General features: G+C 39.1%; 1 pseudogene; it reads left to right on the top strand.

The window, feature by feature from the left end:
- The first annotated feature begins 326 nt into the window (after positions 1–326).
- LOC144334773 (zinc finger protein 846-like) lies at positions 327–16,170 on the top strand (annotated as a pseudogene).
- The last annotated feature ends 1,379 nt before the right edge of the window (positions 16,171–17,549 follow it).

Below are 17,549 nucleotides of genomic sequence, written 5' to 3'. Positions count from 1 at the left end.
GCTTTCCAATTGGCTTCAAATGCTGGATGACCATAGAATGGTCGACATTCAGTTTTTCGCCAACTTCTCGGGTATGTGTAAGAGGATCGAATTCAGTGGTTGCTCTCAATTGGTCGTTATCAACTTCTGGCCCAGAGCCTGGAGCTGAGGCTGCCATGACCACCCTGTTCTCTACCTTCTGGGGTCCCCAGGAAGTTTCCAGGACTGAATGATCCCCACAAAATACAGTGGCCAGAATGGGAGGGCTGGAGGTCAACTACCCTCCCCCGCCACCATAACCAAGAGGCCCCCATAGAGGTTGGCCCCGAGATGTGGGTCCCTGTGGGATGCAGGCTCCCACGGATACTTCAGGAGATGAGCACTGGTCCTCGTGGCTGACAGGACCTGGTGGGCACTGGCTGTGTGTGGCCTGTACAGGTGGGTTGGACAGAACTGGGCCTAACCAGGGAGCCAGAGACTGATGTGTCTTCCAGATTTCCTATGAGATCCCCTATCTGGTCATAGATGATGGTGATTTCTCTGAATCCCTGTAAGGTGTTAGGCGCTCCATTCTTACCAAGTTTATTTTATTACCTGGTAGAACTTGGCTCATAAAGAAGAAAATGGTGAAGAGGAGGACAGGAATCCTCATGGCTGAAGAAAGAAGAAAGTTTGGCTTCATTTCTAGGAGGCAGAGAAAACTTCCGTCTGTGGCTCTCTAGCACCAGTGGAATGTCTCTGTTTGGACAAGAAGAGCCTTTCTGTACCTCATTGGGGATATTCATAGATAGAGGTGTTCTATGCATGCACAATTGCTTTGATGGGAGCACTGATGTGGATGCACAGTTTTGGCCAGAAAACCTTGTTAAATGGGAACATAAGCTACAAACATTTTGGCAAAAGATGAAAGTTTATGAACAAACAACCATTTATATTGTTACAATAAATTAGACTGTGTTGAGAAACCAGTTGCTTTGGTTAATGACCAGACATTTTGTTAGTGAACACTTCCCAGACTTTTCTAGCCCTGCTAAGAATTAATCACCCCACTTGCTCCTGGTCTGAAACCCCAAAGTGCTTTGTTGATGTTACAGTGCTTACTGCCTTGTATGTTAGATTAGTGAATGTATATTTGCCTCTTCCACTACTGTATGAGCTTCTTGCTTGCTAGGACAAGGCTATATTCCTCAGAGCAGAGGAGGGAGTTGAATCATGTGGCCATTTATTCTCAAATCCTCTTCACCAAGTGGAACAAAACAGAACAGCGAAAGACCACTGCACATGGAAGCAGGAGGTCTGGATTTGGGTTCTAGATCTCTAGATCTATTACTAACTGGAGGTATGGATATAGTCAGGAAAATTGTCTTCCTTAGGTGCTTCCTTGATAGCACCTATAAAGGTTGAGATCTGTTGGATCTAGATCAGGGGATTCTCAATCATTATTATGCATAAAATCAACTGGGACAGTTGCTTTGTAATACAGATGCTTAGTTCCATCTCATGATATTTTTACTGTTTTTTAAAATTGATCTAGTATTTTTCATTAAATAATGTAAACTTTCTTAGTCTACATCAAATAAAACTCCCACCGGCATACAAATACATTGAATGATATTAGCAGCAGAATATTTAAATAAAGTAACCATATACAACTATTAAGCCACTTTTTTTCATTACTTATTATTTCATGCTGTTTGTCATCATTGTCATCATAATCAGCATCATCCTACATTGCGGAATACCCATTACGAACCATATGGCATAAACATTTTTCCTACTCATAAGGAGCATATATTCTCTATATGCATATGAAATTAATGTCTGAACAAAGTGGCTTAAACAAGGCAGAAGTTTATTTCTTTCTCACTTAAATCTATAGTTACACCTATCACGGCTGGTACAGATGCTTGCCAAATTCACTAGGGACGCAGGCCCCTTCCAGCTGTCTGCTCTGCTGTACTTTAGAAGAGGCTCCAGTATGGCTGCTAAATGCCCACCTATCATTTTTTAATGCCAGGCACCAGGAAAGAAAATAGCCAAGAGAGAAAAACAAGGGAACATCTACCCCTCCTTTTAAATTTTTTAACCAACCCCCTCTTTTTATTTTTTTAACCCAATTTGTTGAGCTATGATTACATTTAAAAAGCTGTACATGTTTAAGGTATGCATCTCAGTGAGTCTGGGGTAAGTATACATCATGAACACCACTACCCTTAAGATTAGAAACATATCCTTCACCTCCTAAAGTCCCCCCCCATTATTATTATTATTACTGGTAAGAAATTTTGGTAAGAACACAAAATCCACCCTTTTAGCAAATTTTAAGTGTGCAATACAGTATTCTTAGCTCTAAGCACTATGCTGTAAATGAGACCTCCAGAACTTACTTCTATGGTATATCTGAAACTTTGTGCTCTAACCACATCTACCCATTTCCCCTGCACCAGGGCCCCTGGCAACCACCATTCTCCTCTCTGCTTTTGTGAGTTTGTCTATTTTAGATTTCAAATGCAAGTGAAATCATATAGTAATTGTCATTCTGTGGCTGGCCTATTTCATATAACATAATGCCCTTGAAGTCCACCCATGTTGTCACAAATGACATGATTTCATTATTATGTAACACTGAATAATATTCCAATGCATATATGTATTACCCATTTATCCTGATACTCTCCCTCCACCTGCCTCCCAACAGGCCCCAATGTGTGTTGTTCCCCTCTCAGTATTCATATGTTCTCATTGTTCTGCTTCCACTTGTAAGTGAGAACATGCAGTGTTTGATTTTCTGTTCCCGGGTTAGTTTGCTGAGGATAATGGCTTCCAGCTCCATCTATGTCCTGCAAAGGACATGATCTCATTCCCTTTTATGGCTGCATAGTATTTCATGGTGTATATGTACCACATTTTCTTTATCCAGTCTATCATTGATGGACCTTTGGGTTGATTTCATGTCTTTGCTATTGTGACTAGTGCTGCAGTGAATATGTGTGTACACGTATCTTTATAACAGAATGATTTATATTCCTTTGGGTTGATACACAGTAATGAGATTGCTGGGTCAAGTGATATTTCTGGTTCTAGGTCTTTCAGGAATCACCATACTGTCTTCCACAATGGTTGAACTAATTTACATTCCACCAACAGTGTAAAAGTGTTCCTATATCTCAACAGCCTCATCAGCAGGTAGTTTTATTTAAAAATTTTTGGAGAAACCTTCATACTATTATCCAAAATGGCCATAGTAGTTTGTATTTCCACCACAAGTATACAAGGGTTATCTTTTGTCCACATCCTCACTAATACTTGCTATTCATCTTTTCGATAACAGCTATTCTAAGAGGTGTCAGGTGACATTTCATGGTGGTTTTTGTATGCATCCCCCTGACAATTAGAGATGGTAAGAATTTTGTCATGTATTTGTTGGCCATTTGTATCTCTTCTTCTGGGAAACGTCTATTCAGATCTTCACCTATTTAAAAAAAATTTCAACTTTTATTTTAGATTCAGTGAATGCATGTGCAGGGTTTTACATTGGCATATTGTGTGATGCTGAGGCTTGGAGTATGAATGATCTTGTAACCCAGGTAGAAAACATAGTATTTCATGGTGTATATGTTTTTCAGGTCTTGGTCCCCACCTTCCCTTCCCCTTCTTGTAGTCCCCAGTATCCGTTGTTGCCATCTTTACATCCATGTGTAACAGCGCTTAGTTCTTACTAATAACTAAGAACGTATGGTATTTGGTTTTTTCTTCCTGCATTATTTTAGAATAATGGTCTCTAGCTGCATCCATGTTGGTGCGAAGGACATAATTTTTTAATGGTTGCATAGTATTCCATGGTGTACATATACTACATTTTCTCTATCCAATGATAGAGAAAATATTCATGTCTTTGCTATTGCAAATAATGCTATAATAAATATATGAGTGCACATGTCTTTATGGTAGAACAATTATTTTCTTTTGCATACAAGGGTCAGTCCCCATGGCTGCTGTCAAGGGCTAGCGTTGAGTGCCTGCAGCTTTTCCAGGCTCAGGGTGCAAGCTGTCAGTGGATCTATCATTCTGGGGTCTGGAGGATGGTGGCCGTCTTCTCAGAGCTCCACTAGGCAGTGCCCCAGTGGGGACTCTGTGGGGGCTCCTACCCCATATTCTCCCTCTGCACTGCTATAGTAGACATTTGCCATGAGGTCTCCACCCCAGCAGGCTTCTACTGGACATACAGGCTTTTCCATACATCTTTTGAAATCCAGGTGAAGGCTTCTGATACGGTTTGGCTCTGTGTCCCCCCACAAATCTCACCTCAAATTGTACTCCCACAATTCCCACATGTTGTGAGGGTTCCCAGTGGGAAATAATTGAATCATGGGGGCAGTTTCTCCCATATCGTTCTCGTGGTAGTGAATAAGTCTTACAAGTTCTGATGGTTTGATGAGGCGAAACCAGTTTTGCTTGGCTCTCATTCTCTCACTCGCCTGCTGTGATGTAAGAAATTCCTTTCGCCTTCTGCCTCCCCCCAGCCATGTGGAACTGTAAGTCCAATGAAACTTCTTTCTTTTGTAAATTGCCCAGTCTCGGATGTGTCTTTATCAGCAGCGCACTCCTGTACTTTGTGCAACTGCAGGTCTAATATCCCATGGAAATTGCCAAGGCTTATGGCTTGCACCCTCAAAGCAGTGATCCAAACTCTGTCTGGGGCCTTTTTAGCCATAGCTGGAGCTGGAGTGGTTGGGAGGTAGAATGCTGTGAGCACTGTCCTGCGCTTGCCCTGGGTGGTGCAGCCCTAGGCCCAGCCCACAAAACCAGTCTTCCCTTATAGGCCTCCAGACCTTTGAAGGGAGGGGCTGCCACCAGCCAAGGTCTCTGAAATGTCTTTCAGGCTCTTTCTTCATTGTCTTCTATTAGCATCTGCTTTCCTTTTAGTTATGCAAATGTATTCAGCCTGCTTGAATTTCAGAGGATACCAATGGCCTTAAAAGTACCATATGCCCCCTAACACTTCCTGACTTCATTTCTGCAATATATTTTATTTTTTTACATCATCATGAATATTGAAACTTTTTAGATCTATTCACTTTCCTTTTGTTTTCAAGTCCAGTTTACTTCCAAATAATTTTAGAATATAGAGTCTCCATAAGACTCGAGTTTGTCTGGTTTCTTGCTGTACCCCATGACTGCGAATGCTTTCTAGTACATATAATACACTCAAAAGTACTTATAAGGCCGGATGCGGTGGCCCACGCCTGTAATCTCAGCACTTTGGGAGGCCGAGGTGGGCGGATCACGAGGTCAGGAGATCGAGACCACCCCGGCTAACACGGGTGAAACTCCGTCTCTACTAAAAAAAATACAAAAAAATAGCCGGACGTGGTGTCGGGTGCCTGTAATCCCAGCTACTCGGGAGGCTGAGGCAGGAGAATGGCATGAACCCCGGAGGCGGAGCTTGCAGAGAGCCGAGATCGTACCACTGCGCTCTAGCCTGGGCGACAGAGCAAGACTGCATCTCAAAAAAAATAAAATTAAATTAAAAAGTACTTATGAATGAAAAAAGGAATGAATCTTCCTATTTTTCCTTCAAAATAGCCTTAACTCTTTGGTTTCCAAGTTGATGTGGGGTTTTTAGTAGTTGTCTCAAAAATCCAATCAAATTGAACCGGATGTGTCTCCAGAATGAAGTTTTGATGAGGTTCAGTATCTGTAAAATCAGGGCATGTCTCTTGGAATGTAGTGCTGATTAGGTTTATTAATTGTTTTTTCCTATATAAGGGGAAGCCAATCAGAGGATGCGTTTTCCCAGAGAAGGGGCATCAGAAGAGTTTAAGACCTTGGGGGAAGAGAGTCTTGCTTCTTGCTTGTGGGACTTGCCTTGGAAGGTAGATAAGTTCACAGCATCCTCCAATTTTTTATTTTTGGTGAGTTCTCCGAGCACTGAGATGTGAACTGGTCTCATTCCCTTACAATGATACTGTTACCAGTAGAAGAGATTCGAGTTACTGGCAGCATATCTGCATGGGTCCATAAGCAACTTCAGTCCTTGCCTCCTCAGAAGAAAGTATTTGACTGAGGGTCATACAGCGGAAAAAGAGGCTAAGTTTCAGAGCAGGAGTGGAAGTTTATTTAAAAAGGCTTTAGAACAGAAAGGAAAGGAAAATTCTCTTGGAAGAGACCCAAGTGGATGCCTGAAGGTCCAAGAGAGAAAAGAGAAGGGCCTTTAACCTTGATCCTGGGATGGGCTTGCCTCTTTCCCATGATTCTTCCTTTAGGGAAAGTTTCCGGCATGCACAGTGCTTTCCTTACCCTTTGGAATTGAGCATGCACGGTGCGTTTAGGGAGTCATGTGCATGTCCATCTGAAGTTTTCTTTCCTTTTCCAGTGGAGTGTGTCCCCGGAAGATTATGCTTTGCCATTTTTGTCTCTTAACATAAATGCCCAAGAAGTTGCTTCTTCCTGGGGTCTGCATTTAGTTAACATTTTTGATGTTAACAGGTGTAGACCACCAGGAAATGGCCTCTCTCTGGTGCTGCCTAATTGTCATTTTTAGAGGCAAAGTGATCATTAACAGACCATCACCTGACATTTCTAGTGGGTAGGGGAAGAGCCCTCTCCTGCCCTGCTCCTGCTCTTCTACCTGTAACAAGACAAGCCTTGAATATCATTAGACATGTGTCCCATCAAGGCAGCATCTCATTATTAAATTTTACTGTGTGACTTGTTACTTCACATTCTCATATTCTGTGTTCACTATTTGTGCACCTTTTCCATTTTTGTTTTGACCATATCTCATTATTTTAACTGCCTTCTCCAAGATTCTAGATCTGCATTGACCAATAGAGTAACTACTAGTCACATGTGGCTATAAACTCTAAATTAATTATAATTAAATAACTAAATGGCATATCCTTAGTAGTAATAGCCCAGTTTGTGGCCAAAGTAGAAATTTTATGACTACATATGTGTGGTAGTTACTGCATTGGACAGTGTAGATACAGAGAATTTCTTTCATCACAGAAAATCATGTTGGGCATGTTGGCTGCCACTTATTTTTATTTTATTTTTATTTTTTATTTCTTTGAGACAGAGTTTTGCTCTTGTTGCCCAGGCTGGAGTGCAATGGCATGATCTCAGCTCACTGCAACCTCCGCCTCCCAGGTTCAAGCGATTCTCCTGCCTAAGCTTCCCTAGTAGCTGGGATTACAGGCATGTGCCACCACGCCCGCCAGTTTTTTTTTTTTTTTTCTATTTTTAGTAGAGATGGGGTTTCTCCATGTTGGTCAGGCTGGTCTCAAACTCCTGACCTCAGGTGATCCGCCTGCCTCCACCTCCCAAAGTGCTGGGATTACAGGTATGAGCCACTGCACACGGCCTTATTTTAAAATTCTATTTGTGTGCTTTATAGTTAAATTATATTCTGCTTCTCTATATTCATTTCCTTTCACAGATTTTTCTCAGGCAATTTTTAAATTTCATTCATTTACCTTCTTCAGGAAAGTACTTAGATCATTTTTTAAAAGTAATCTACAGCAAATAATTTTTCCACGGATATTGTTTTAGCTTTATTGTGTTGGTACTTTTACATACTATATTCAGGTATTATTATTTTTCATAACTTACTTTAAAAATTGTGCCAAGTTTATTTAAAAGAGATTTCTCCCTTGATTTTCAGAGGTCAGATTGTGTCTTTCATTGTTGTTATTTTAGTTTAATTTTATTTTATTATATGTAAATATGTTGCATATTCCTTTTTTAAAAATGTGAGATTTTTTTCTCTCTCTTGTTACACAAACTTTGTATGAAGTGGTCATTATGCGCTTTAAAAATAAATATTTTGTTTCAGGGCATGGTGCTTTCACACATGCAACCTTCGAATAATTTTAAATTCCATTCCACTTTCACCATTCCTGAACTGCTTTGAATATATTGGATGTTGGAAGCCATGAGAGGTTTTGACTTGCAATCCAGTCAAGATAATAGGATTTTCCATTTATAGTGTAATCTGATATATATTCGTTTTGGTTTCATACTTTTAAAAAATCTATTCTCTTTTACTCTGTGGTGATCTTTGCTTTTCTATTTGTGCATTGCTAGAATGTCGGCTGCTGTTTCCCTAGAACCTGAGATGTTACTCAACACTGTATAGTGCTGGTGTTGAGAATTGAGAGAACCTACTAAATAATAGCACTTTTCAAGACCGCAGTTCTGAATTAAAAGGAAGGGAAAGGACAGGCAAAAGAATATAGACATCAGCTATTTTTACTGAAGATCTGTTGGAGAACATGGTTTTGGTGTCCAGGAACTTGAGACCTAATACTGCATTCCTAATACTTCACTAAGGTGTGCCTAAATAGCCCTGAAAGGGCTAGGAAGTCACAAGTCTGCCTCTTAGTTGTTATAAGTGTCCTTAAAATATTAAGGGAATATTGAGGATGCAGAATGGCTCCTTCCTCATGACTTTTTAAGAGATCTGGGCTGGGCGCTGTGGCTCACGCCTGTAATCCCAGCACTTTGAGAGGCTGAGGCGGGTGGATTACCTGAGGTCAGGAATTCCAGACCAGCCTGACCAAAATGGAGAAACCCCGTCTCGACTGAAAATACAAAATTATCCAAGTGAGGTGGCGCATGTCTGTCATCCCAGCTACTTGGAAGGCTGAGGCAGGAAAATAGCTTGAACCTGGGAGGTGGAGGTTGCAGTGAGCTGAGATTTCACCATTGCACTCCAGCCTGGGCAACAAAAGAGAAACTCTGTCAAAAAACAAAAAAGGAGAGAGAGAGAGAGAGAGAGAGAGAGAGAGAGAGAGAGATCTGGAGGGAGATACTAAGCTGTGCAGGCTCTTATCTTGAAGTCACCAAATACGTAAGTTGTTATTCCTGCTCTGGTGAGAAGTTTGTCAATACATTTTCTCCATGAATTAATGAAAATTTTAGACTCATAACATAAGTTTTAAAAAATTTCTCCTAAAGATTGCTTGTGTATGTATGTGTTTTGAAATATATTTAATCTCTATATCTTGAAATAGTTTTTATAGATTCCACACAAGAGTCCTTTAGGAAATAAGTGTGCTTTAATTTTCTTAAAATATTTGTCCTTTTTTGTCCCTGGCACAGTCTGTATATGACCATTGAAATTGCTTTTAGTTCATGTTTGGGTTATAATCACACACAGATATTCTCTAAAGTCCAAATCTTATTTTGATATTCGAGGAAGAGTTTACATGGTAATAGTATTAAGGGTTACAGCTGGTTTCACTGAAGCTTTATAGGCATTCTCTAATACCTTACTGTTTTGAAGGAATATCTGTTCTGCTTGAATTATAGACTACATAATACATGTACTGTCAGGTACATTCATGGAAGGGACAGGCAGATGGAGTCATATGTTACTGGAGTCTTGATGAACAGATGTAGGAAATAGTCCAAGGAATAAGAAAAAAGTTGATATTGAAAAGTGCTTGTTGAAGTCTGTAAATGTGTATTAAAATGTGGCAGTAAAAATAAACACAGTGAAGTTTGGGAACTGGGGTCTAAATCCTGGAGTCCCCAGAATCATAGAAAACCTTGGTTAGGGGAGTAATTTTGTAAAAAAGCAAGAAGAGGCAGTGACAAGGCAGAATATAATTAAAAGTATTGCTGTGTCATTTTCTAGTTTTGTAATTTTGTCATATTTGTCAAACTCTGTTGATCATTTATTAAACTGGTAAATAAACTATAATCAGCAGGGTTATTATAAGGGTTAAATAAGGAAATTTGTGTATATCTGTAAGCACAATGTCACAATTAATACAAAGCTACCCTTTTTATTTTTCCTGGATTTCATGTACAAATAGGTCAGTTAATTTTTTGTTTATGACACAAAATTATCATTTGTACATAAAATATATTTAATTATTTTTATATTTTTAGCAGGGAAATAATACACGCATGTTTTCCCCCATCTCAAACACATGCGTTCATATAAACATATCCATCTATATACCTACATATCTATGTATGAATATACACATGAACATCAGTATTTCTCAGCAAATATGTATCATGATAATCAGAGATATTGCAACTAACAAAGACTAATATAAACCATGATTGCAAGAATTTTAGATACCACCTTAGTAAAATATCAGATTGAGCTGCTAAATTTCTCTCAGCCCTAAGTCATTTTGTATTTTCTGAGCATCCTAGAGGATTGTGACTGTATACACAGGACAAAAACACCATGACGCAGGGTACTGCTGCGAATTTCTGATGCGGGGGATTTTAAGGGCTAGATCAGCAGGATGGGAGTGTTGACCCTCCAAGTGAAATAAATTCCTGAGTTGATTATCCCCATCCTAAAACAGATTTTGTGTGTGTGTGTGTGTGTGTGTGTGTGTGTGATACAGAGTCTTGCTCTGTCGCCCTGGCTGGAGTGCAGTGTTAGGATCTCGGCTCACTGTAATTGCCTCCTGGGTTCAAGCAATTCTCCTGCTTCAGCCTCCTGAGTAGCTGGGATTACAGGCAAACACCACCATGCCCAGCTAATTTGTGTATTTTTAGTAGAAATGGAGTTTCACCATTTTGGCCAGGCTGGTCTCGAACTCCTGACCTCAGGTGATCCACCTGCCTTGGCCTCCCAAAGTACTGGGATTACAGGCGAGAGCAACCGCACTTGACCCTAAAACAGATTCTTACTTCATTGATTTCTGAGTTCCAAGGGGAAATACAAAAGTCAAAATTGAGAGAAAGTAAAAGTGGAGTAAGGTTTCAGAAGGCTGTGATTGGTGTTGGAGAAACATTGCTAGGGCATAAAGCTGGGATAATAAAATCTGAGAAATCCCACAGTGTTTATCTACAGGTGGAAATCATATTCCACATGTAGGCGGAGTCAGGGATCCCTGTGTTTTAAAATTAGTGAGGGAATTGAATATCTGGACTTGTGTCAATTCACATACACAACCCAGTGCTGTTGATGCTCTCATTCATAAGATATCTGTGTTCCTTCTTTGTCAGAAACCATAGTCATAGGCTTCCTAATTTTGACCATGGGAAAAGAGGAGAGGCCTCTGTGTGTTTGTGACTGTTGGTCAGGCTGTGGTGCAGGTGGTGTCACCCTTCAGTGAAGGTCTGGCTTTTCATCACAGGTTGGTCTGAAAATTTTGTACAAGGCTGGTGTCTCCCGTGTTCTTTCTCCAACCTCAGCTTTTCTTAGTGCCTGAAGCGTCTGCAAGTGGAAATCCAGAAGAAGACAGAGAGAAACTGAGTTCTTGACAATACATTCACTAGTGAGTGGGGGATGGCTCTTTCTACTGAAATTATACCCATATTGCTGGCAAATGGGCAGTTTTCTCCAGTTTGCATGGGTGTTTCATTTTTATTCTTTTTTTGTTTGTTTTTATGATGCAAAATCCACCCAGCCAGGGTGTTCCAGATACAATCAGGAGACTTTCAGGTATCTGGCCTCCAGTTAAGTTTTCTCAGGACTCTAGGTTGGGTATCATGTGTCAAAGATTCCTAAATTATCAATATAATTTCTAATATTACACTACTTTATTCCAGCCCCTATGCAGGCTATTTACAAGAAAAGACATGGAGGTCTCATTTATGTATTTCTTTTTCTTCTATCCATCCTATAACCTCATAGGGAAATAATTGACCCATTAACTGTACCATTGGCTGAAATAGACTTAGGATTGTGATGAATGCAGGCAATAGAGATGCGTGAAGAGCAGAAGATCACAGCCCAATAATGAGGCTGATGTTCTAGCAGCTGAGTTCAATAAATCCCGTGTGATAGGCCTTGGGCAAGAGCTGCACAGTGTTGAGGAAAAAGGAGAGTTTGATAAAATATATTTATGCTTTTAAAAACTTTGCAAAAGGACAACTAAAGAAGTCGTTATTATTCTTATCCCCATTCGTTTTGCCTTTTGATAATTAACTTTTTGCCTTCAGGTAACTGAAAATAACATATAAGAAATACAATTACTTAATTATGGTTGCACACTCAGGAGAAGGAATATAGTAGATATAGTACAATTTAGGGTTCTGTGGAAATGCTCTATAAGGGCTGGTTAGAAAAAAACAAAACAGTAAAGAGGCCTTTTTATCCTTGAACAAGCCAAGTGACAAGGTAAAGTTAAAAGAGAGGCAGTGATAACTGATGTTTGGGTTGCCCAGAGAAAGTTGAGAACAGGAGGCTTCATATCACAGGAATCATCAGACTAAGACTTCCTCAGTATAGCAGCCTCAGCGGTCTTGTCTTGTGCGGCTGGACTGTCTTTAAGCCTTGTCATGAACACCTGAATTGCATAACATTAGAGTGACTATATGTATGAATTGAGTCCTATATTCTGTGTAAAATTTGTTCAGTTCTGAAGAATGCTGGAGTCTGGTTCATCACTTTCTAACTTTTTAATGAATAAGGGACCAATGACCTGTATTTAATAAATATTTGCTAGATAGGAAACATGTTTTCTATTACTTCTTTAGATTATTCAAAACACACAATAGGTCTTTTAACCAATTGATTGGTGAGAAACCTGTGTTTTATCTAGAGAAATAATTCATTTAATCACGGTCGTGTTTAAAAAATAGTAAATCATGGTTATTTGCCTTGTGACAAATCTGTAATTTACTTGAAATTCATGGTAAATTTGTTTTATTTATGAAGGTTCAAGTGAAAATTTTATAATCAGTTATGTACAGGTGATTAGCACATTACTGAAAAATATCTGGGCTGTATTATGCCACATCTCATGCGATATTTCTATAGGAAAGTTTAATGGATTAAGAGTGGGTATGTCTCTGTGAGTGAATCTGAAAGGCAGATACCAGCTTAGTATTGAGAATGAACTGGCTGGAACCTAAAACACTGAGTGTTCTGCATACCCAGCTCCTACCTATGTCATTTCAGCCTTCCTCCTCTGGACATTAAAAGGGATTCTCTGTCTAAACTAAAATGTCTGTGATGTTTTAGAACAAAGTGACTTTTGAAGATGTAGCTATTGACTTCACCCAGGAAGAGTGGGCCATGATGGACACATCCAAGAGAAAGCTGTACAGAGATGTAATGCTGGAAAACGTGTGTCACCTGGTGTCCCTCGGTGAGTCCCTCAACATTCACATACGTATGTAGACACACATTGACTCATTCATTCGATAAGTGTTGGAACAGCTTCCCCATATCTCACTCTAATCTCTTCTCTGTTTCTCTCACAGATCTTATCTGAAAAAAGTTTGAGCTCTCTAAATCTGTCTAAAGAAATATCTATTTTATTTTATTTTGTTTTGTTTTATTTAGTGTGTCACGCAATTAGAATGTAATCTTGACAGGGATTTCATGGTTTCCTCGGTACTCAGTCTCTAATACTCAGAACAGACCTGGGAACTTAATGAATATTTTCAATGTATTAAATTAAATATTTTCTAAATAACTCTTCTGCTTCAGTCGCTATGCTTAGGCTGAGACCAATTAGTGAAAACAATAGCAATATCTTTTCTGTATAGAACACCAATTATTTTTGTAAATCGAATGTTTTTTTTGTTCTGCATGAGAATAATAATAAACATACTGTGCAGAGGTTTAATTAATCTCTTTCTGAAAAGACTGTGTATTATGCATTGTGTCTTGGAACTTAGGCATGGACTCAGCATTCATAGGTCCTGACTGTTTTGAATTTCCTTTTCCTGATGGACCTTTTGTTTGGATTTATTTTCTAGTCTCACGTTGGGTCAGAAAAATCCTGGGGAGTTTTCTGTGTTCTAGGTCTTGTGGCCTGAGCTGACCTTCACTGTTTTTATTCTTCCTCAGTAGCCTGCCTTACAGTTGGTGATAATGCACATTTATTGACAGTGAACTCAAAACACATGTACTGTTTCCACTAACAGGGTACAGAGAAGCAAATCCTATATAACTTTGCAGCTGGAGCAAGGAAAAGAGCTCTGGTGGGAAGGAAGAGAATTTCTCCAAGGCCAGAATCTGGGTAAGGAACAAGGTCCTGTGCTCTAACAGGAGGAAGTGCTTTGTCAATGAATAATATCAGTCAAATATTAATTAGCAGTTTTATTAAATGAGTGGTAATTTCTAAAATGTAGGTTAAGCTACTGGAGCAGAATTCCTTAGATGTTATTATCATTTTGTTCATATGTCAGATGCTACTCTTGTGTCCTCTTGCCTTTTCTTTTACTTTCGGGAAAAGGATAATTCATGTACCTGTTGGGGTTAAACTGTCACATGCTGACTCTTTTCCCGATACCCCTGTGAAGACTATCCCTCTATTTACCTGCCTGATATCTCATCTCCATTTTATCTCTTTTCACATTTTAATTTTAAAGCACTTTTCTAATTGCTGACGCTGTACAATCTGTTTCTTCTATTGAAGTATTTTCTTCATTTGACACATTTGCCACTTCTAAGTGTCAATTTTCGAAAAAAAGTAAAAGGGCCTTGGGGTTTTTCAAAGAATTTTATTACCATAATACCAAGGTAACAATTTATTTTTCAATTATTTCAGACAAGGAAAGTGCCCTTAAGAAAAAACACACGATATTCATGCATCCTATCAGAAAAGACGCAGCCACCGGTATGACAATGGTGAGTTTTATAGCTGTGTACACCAGTCATCTAAGTTAAAGACCTGGTAATGGGTTAAGTTAGTAATGACGCACAGTCACCTGAGCGTAATTAGGCTGGCATTAAGTGCTTTCTAAGCAAAAAAATATTTGATAGTTTGAATTCAGTGAATAAAGTGACCTGTGTTCTAAACCATAACATGAGATCTTTAAAATAGAACAAGTGCATATACATTGCTCATGTTCAGACTTTGAAAGATATTGATATCATCACAATCAATGGAATAACTCTGCAGTTGGGATCTTACAAAAGAGAAAATATCTGTGTCTGCAGGAGACAATGTGTACGCAAGTGTCAATCGAGAAAAGTGACGAGACAAGTCCCAATCATTTTAGGAGATTTATTTGCCAGAGTTAAGGACATGTACCTGGGGGACAGGTGTATACCTTTCTCCAAAGATGATTTTCTCTAAATTTAAAGGGGGAAAGGGTGGGATATTGAGAAGTACACAATTTTCATGTAAAAGGTGCGTAGAAAAAAATATTCATGCATTTTTCTGGCTCAGTGAATCTGGATTTTTTTTTTACATAAGATGACATAAACAAATGAGGCAGAGGAATAATGCAGGAGAGCTGCATTTTATATAAGACAACATAGGCAAAATGGGGCAGGGAAACAATCGGATATGCATTTGTGTCTGGTGAACTGGGGATGACTGCGCCTATAAAGACAAGCTGTCAGTTTGCATTGCCATGGTGTAACTTTAACAGCTCATGAGGAATTTCCTTGTGGGCAAAATATGGGGGAGGCATGTAGCTTTTCATCTTGTAGCCATACTATTTAGGAACCAGAAGGAGGAGGCAGGTTTGTGTGACCCTGTTCCCAGCTCGATTTTTCCCTTTGGTTCAATGAGTTTGGGGTGCCAAAATTTAATTTCCTTTCACACAAGTGACATTGGAAAGATTTCAACTGGGCTCTACCACTGAATAGTTGGTCTAGAATTCAAAGGTGGTGAAATGAATGTATGTTGGTAAATCATTAAGAGCTTTTAATCTTTGTCCCTAAAGGAGAACTCTCTCATTCTGGAGGATCCCTTTGAATGTAATGATTTGGAAGAAGATTGCACTCACAGTTCCACAATGACTCAGCGTTTGTTAACTCAGAGTGGAAAGAAACCCTACATCAGCAAACAGTGTGGAAAATCCCTTAGTAATCAGTTGTTCCTTAAACCACATAAACAAATTCATACTAAAGGTAAATCATATCAATGTAATATATGTGAAAAGGCCTATACTAATTACTTTCACCTTAGATGGCACATGACTCACACTGGAGACAGGCCATATGCATGTCATCTATGTGGAAAATCCTTCACTCAGTGTTCTCACCTTAGGAGACATGAGAAAACTCACAGGGGAGAGAGACCGTATAAGTGTCATCAGTGTGGGAAAGGCTTTATTCAAACCTTTAATCTTCGAAGACATGAGAGAACTCACCTTGGATAAAAGCGTTATGAATGTGATAAAAGTGGGAAGGTCTTTAGTCAAACCTCTGGCTTTAGAGGACACACAAGAATTCACACTGAAGAGAAACCACATGCTTGTCTTCTATGTGGGAAAGCCTTCAGTCTATCTTCTGACCTTAGATGATATGAGAGAACACGCACTGGAGAAAAGCCATATGAATGCCATTTATGTGGGAAAGCCTTCAGTCAGTGTACTAATCTTAAATAACATCAGAACATTCACCCTGGAGAGAAAATGATAAATGTCTTCAGAACATATTCTGACTTTAGATGACATGGTGTTAGGAATGACGAATGTAAGGAATATGGAAGAGACTTCAGCTGCAGTTGTAACATCTAAACATGCCAAAGGACTCACATTTTGAAGAATTACTATAATCAACATGGACGTTACTTCAGTTACCTTTATTCTTCAGTCCACATCAATAAATTCATATGGAAGAGAAATTGTATGACATATATGTACCAAAGGCTTGTTAGTGATCTGATCATAAATGACACGAGAGAGCTGAAACTGTCAACATAATAAACGAAAAGTCTTCAGCAACAGTTTTAATAACTTAAAACGTGTGGGACTTCCAGGTAGAGAATCTCTAGCTCTGCGTTCAGTGTGAAAATGTTTTTATGTGCAATTTGTTGCCAAATAATGTAAGAAAACTTTACTTGGATGAAGCCTTTATTTGTATTTTCTGTGAATAAACATTCAGCCAAGCACTAGGCTTGATGTTCACAAGAAAACACAGTGATAAAATGCTGCTAAAATGGAAAATAAGAGAGGAAATCCTTTATAAGCTAAATAAGAAGGGAAAGTCTTTCCAAGGGCAATGAATTCTCTTGGAATACCAAACACTTCTTACTGGAGAAGTTATGCCTTGAAAAATCAAGAGAAATCCTTTCTTCACAGAGTAACGCTTGTGGCACATGTGAGATTTCACACTGGACAAAACACGGTTAGCATCTTGAAAGGAGAAGATTCTTTAGGGGTAATTCATTTCTTAGTTAACATTAAGTTTCTCACATTGAGGAGCTATTAAAATTGAAAATCACCATGGAGAAACCTGATAGGTTTCTCATCAGAAAAGTGAGTCAAGAAGGTGGACCTCTAGAAAAAACTCTTAACACATAGTTTGGCAAAATAATTCAGAAATTTGAGAAAATGTCTATTCATAAAAATGCAGCACATAAACATATAATAGCAAAGTGACCTGGGCATAAATTGAATGCAGAATTATATATGAAATCTCATTAAACATTTCCAAAATATCAATACTTACAAATATTCAAAGAATACAATCAGTTGTTGGAAAAACTTAGTGTGTTGGTAAAGTCCTTCTTTCATTTATGCAGCCCTAACAAATTGATTTGCATCTGCACTCCTCGGATTATGGGTCGAGATTCTACCCCAACTTCTGAGTCTCCCCAGTCTTCAACGGCTCTTTCCTCACAGCTCACCTCCCTTTACTTCCATGTCCACTAAAACCACTTGTTTCCATCCAACCCTCG

This window comes from Macaca mulatta, chromosome 15 (assembly GCF_049350105.2).
Source record: "Macaca mulatta isolate MMU2019108-1 chromosome 15, T2T-MMU8v2.0, whole genome shotgun sequence".
In the NCBI taxonomy this organism is placed as follows: Eukaryota; Metazoa; Chordata; class Mammalia; order Primates; family Cercopithecidae; genus Macaca; species Macaca mulatta.
Note: the sequence above shows the minus strand (reverse complement) of the source record. Positions and strands in the feature narration are given on the sequence as shown.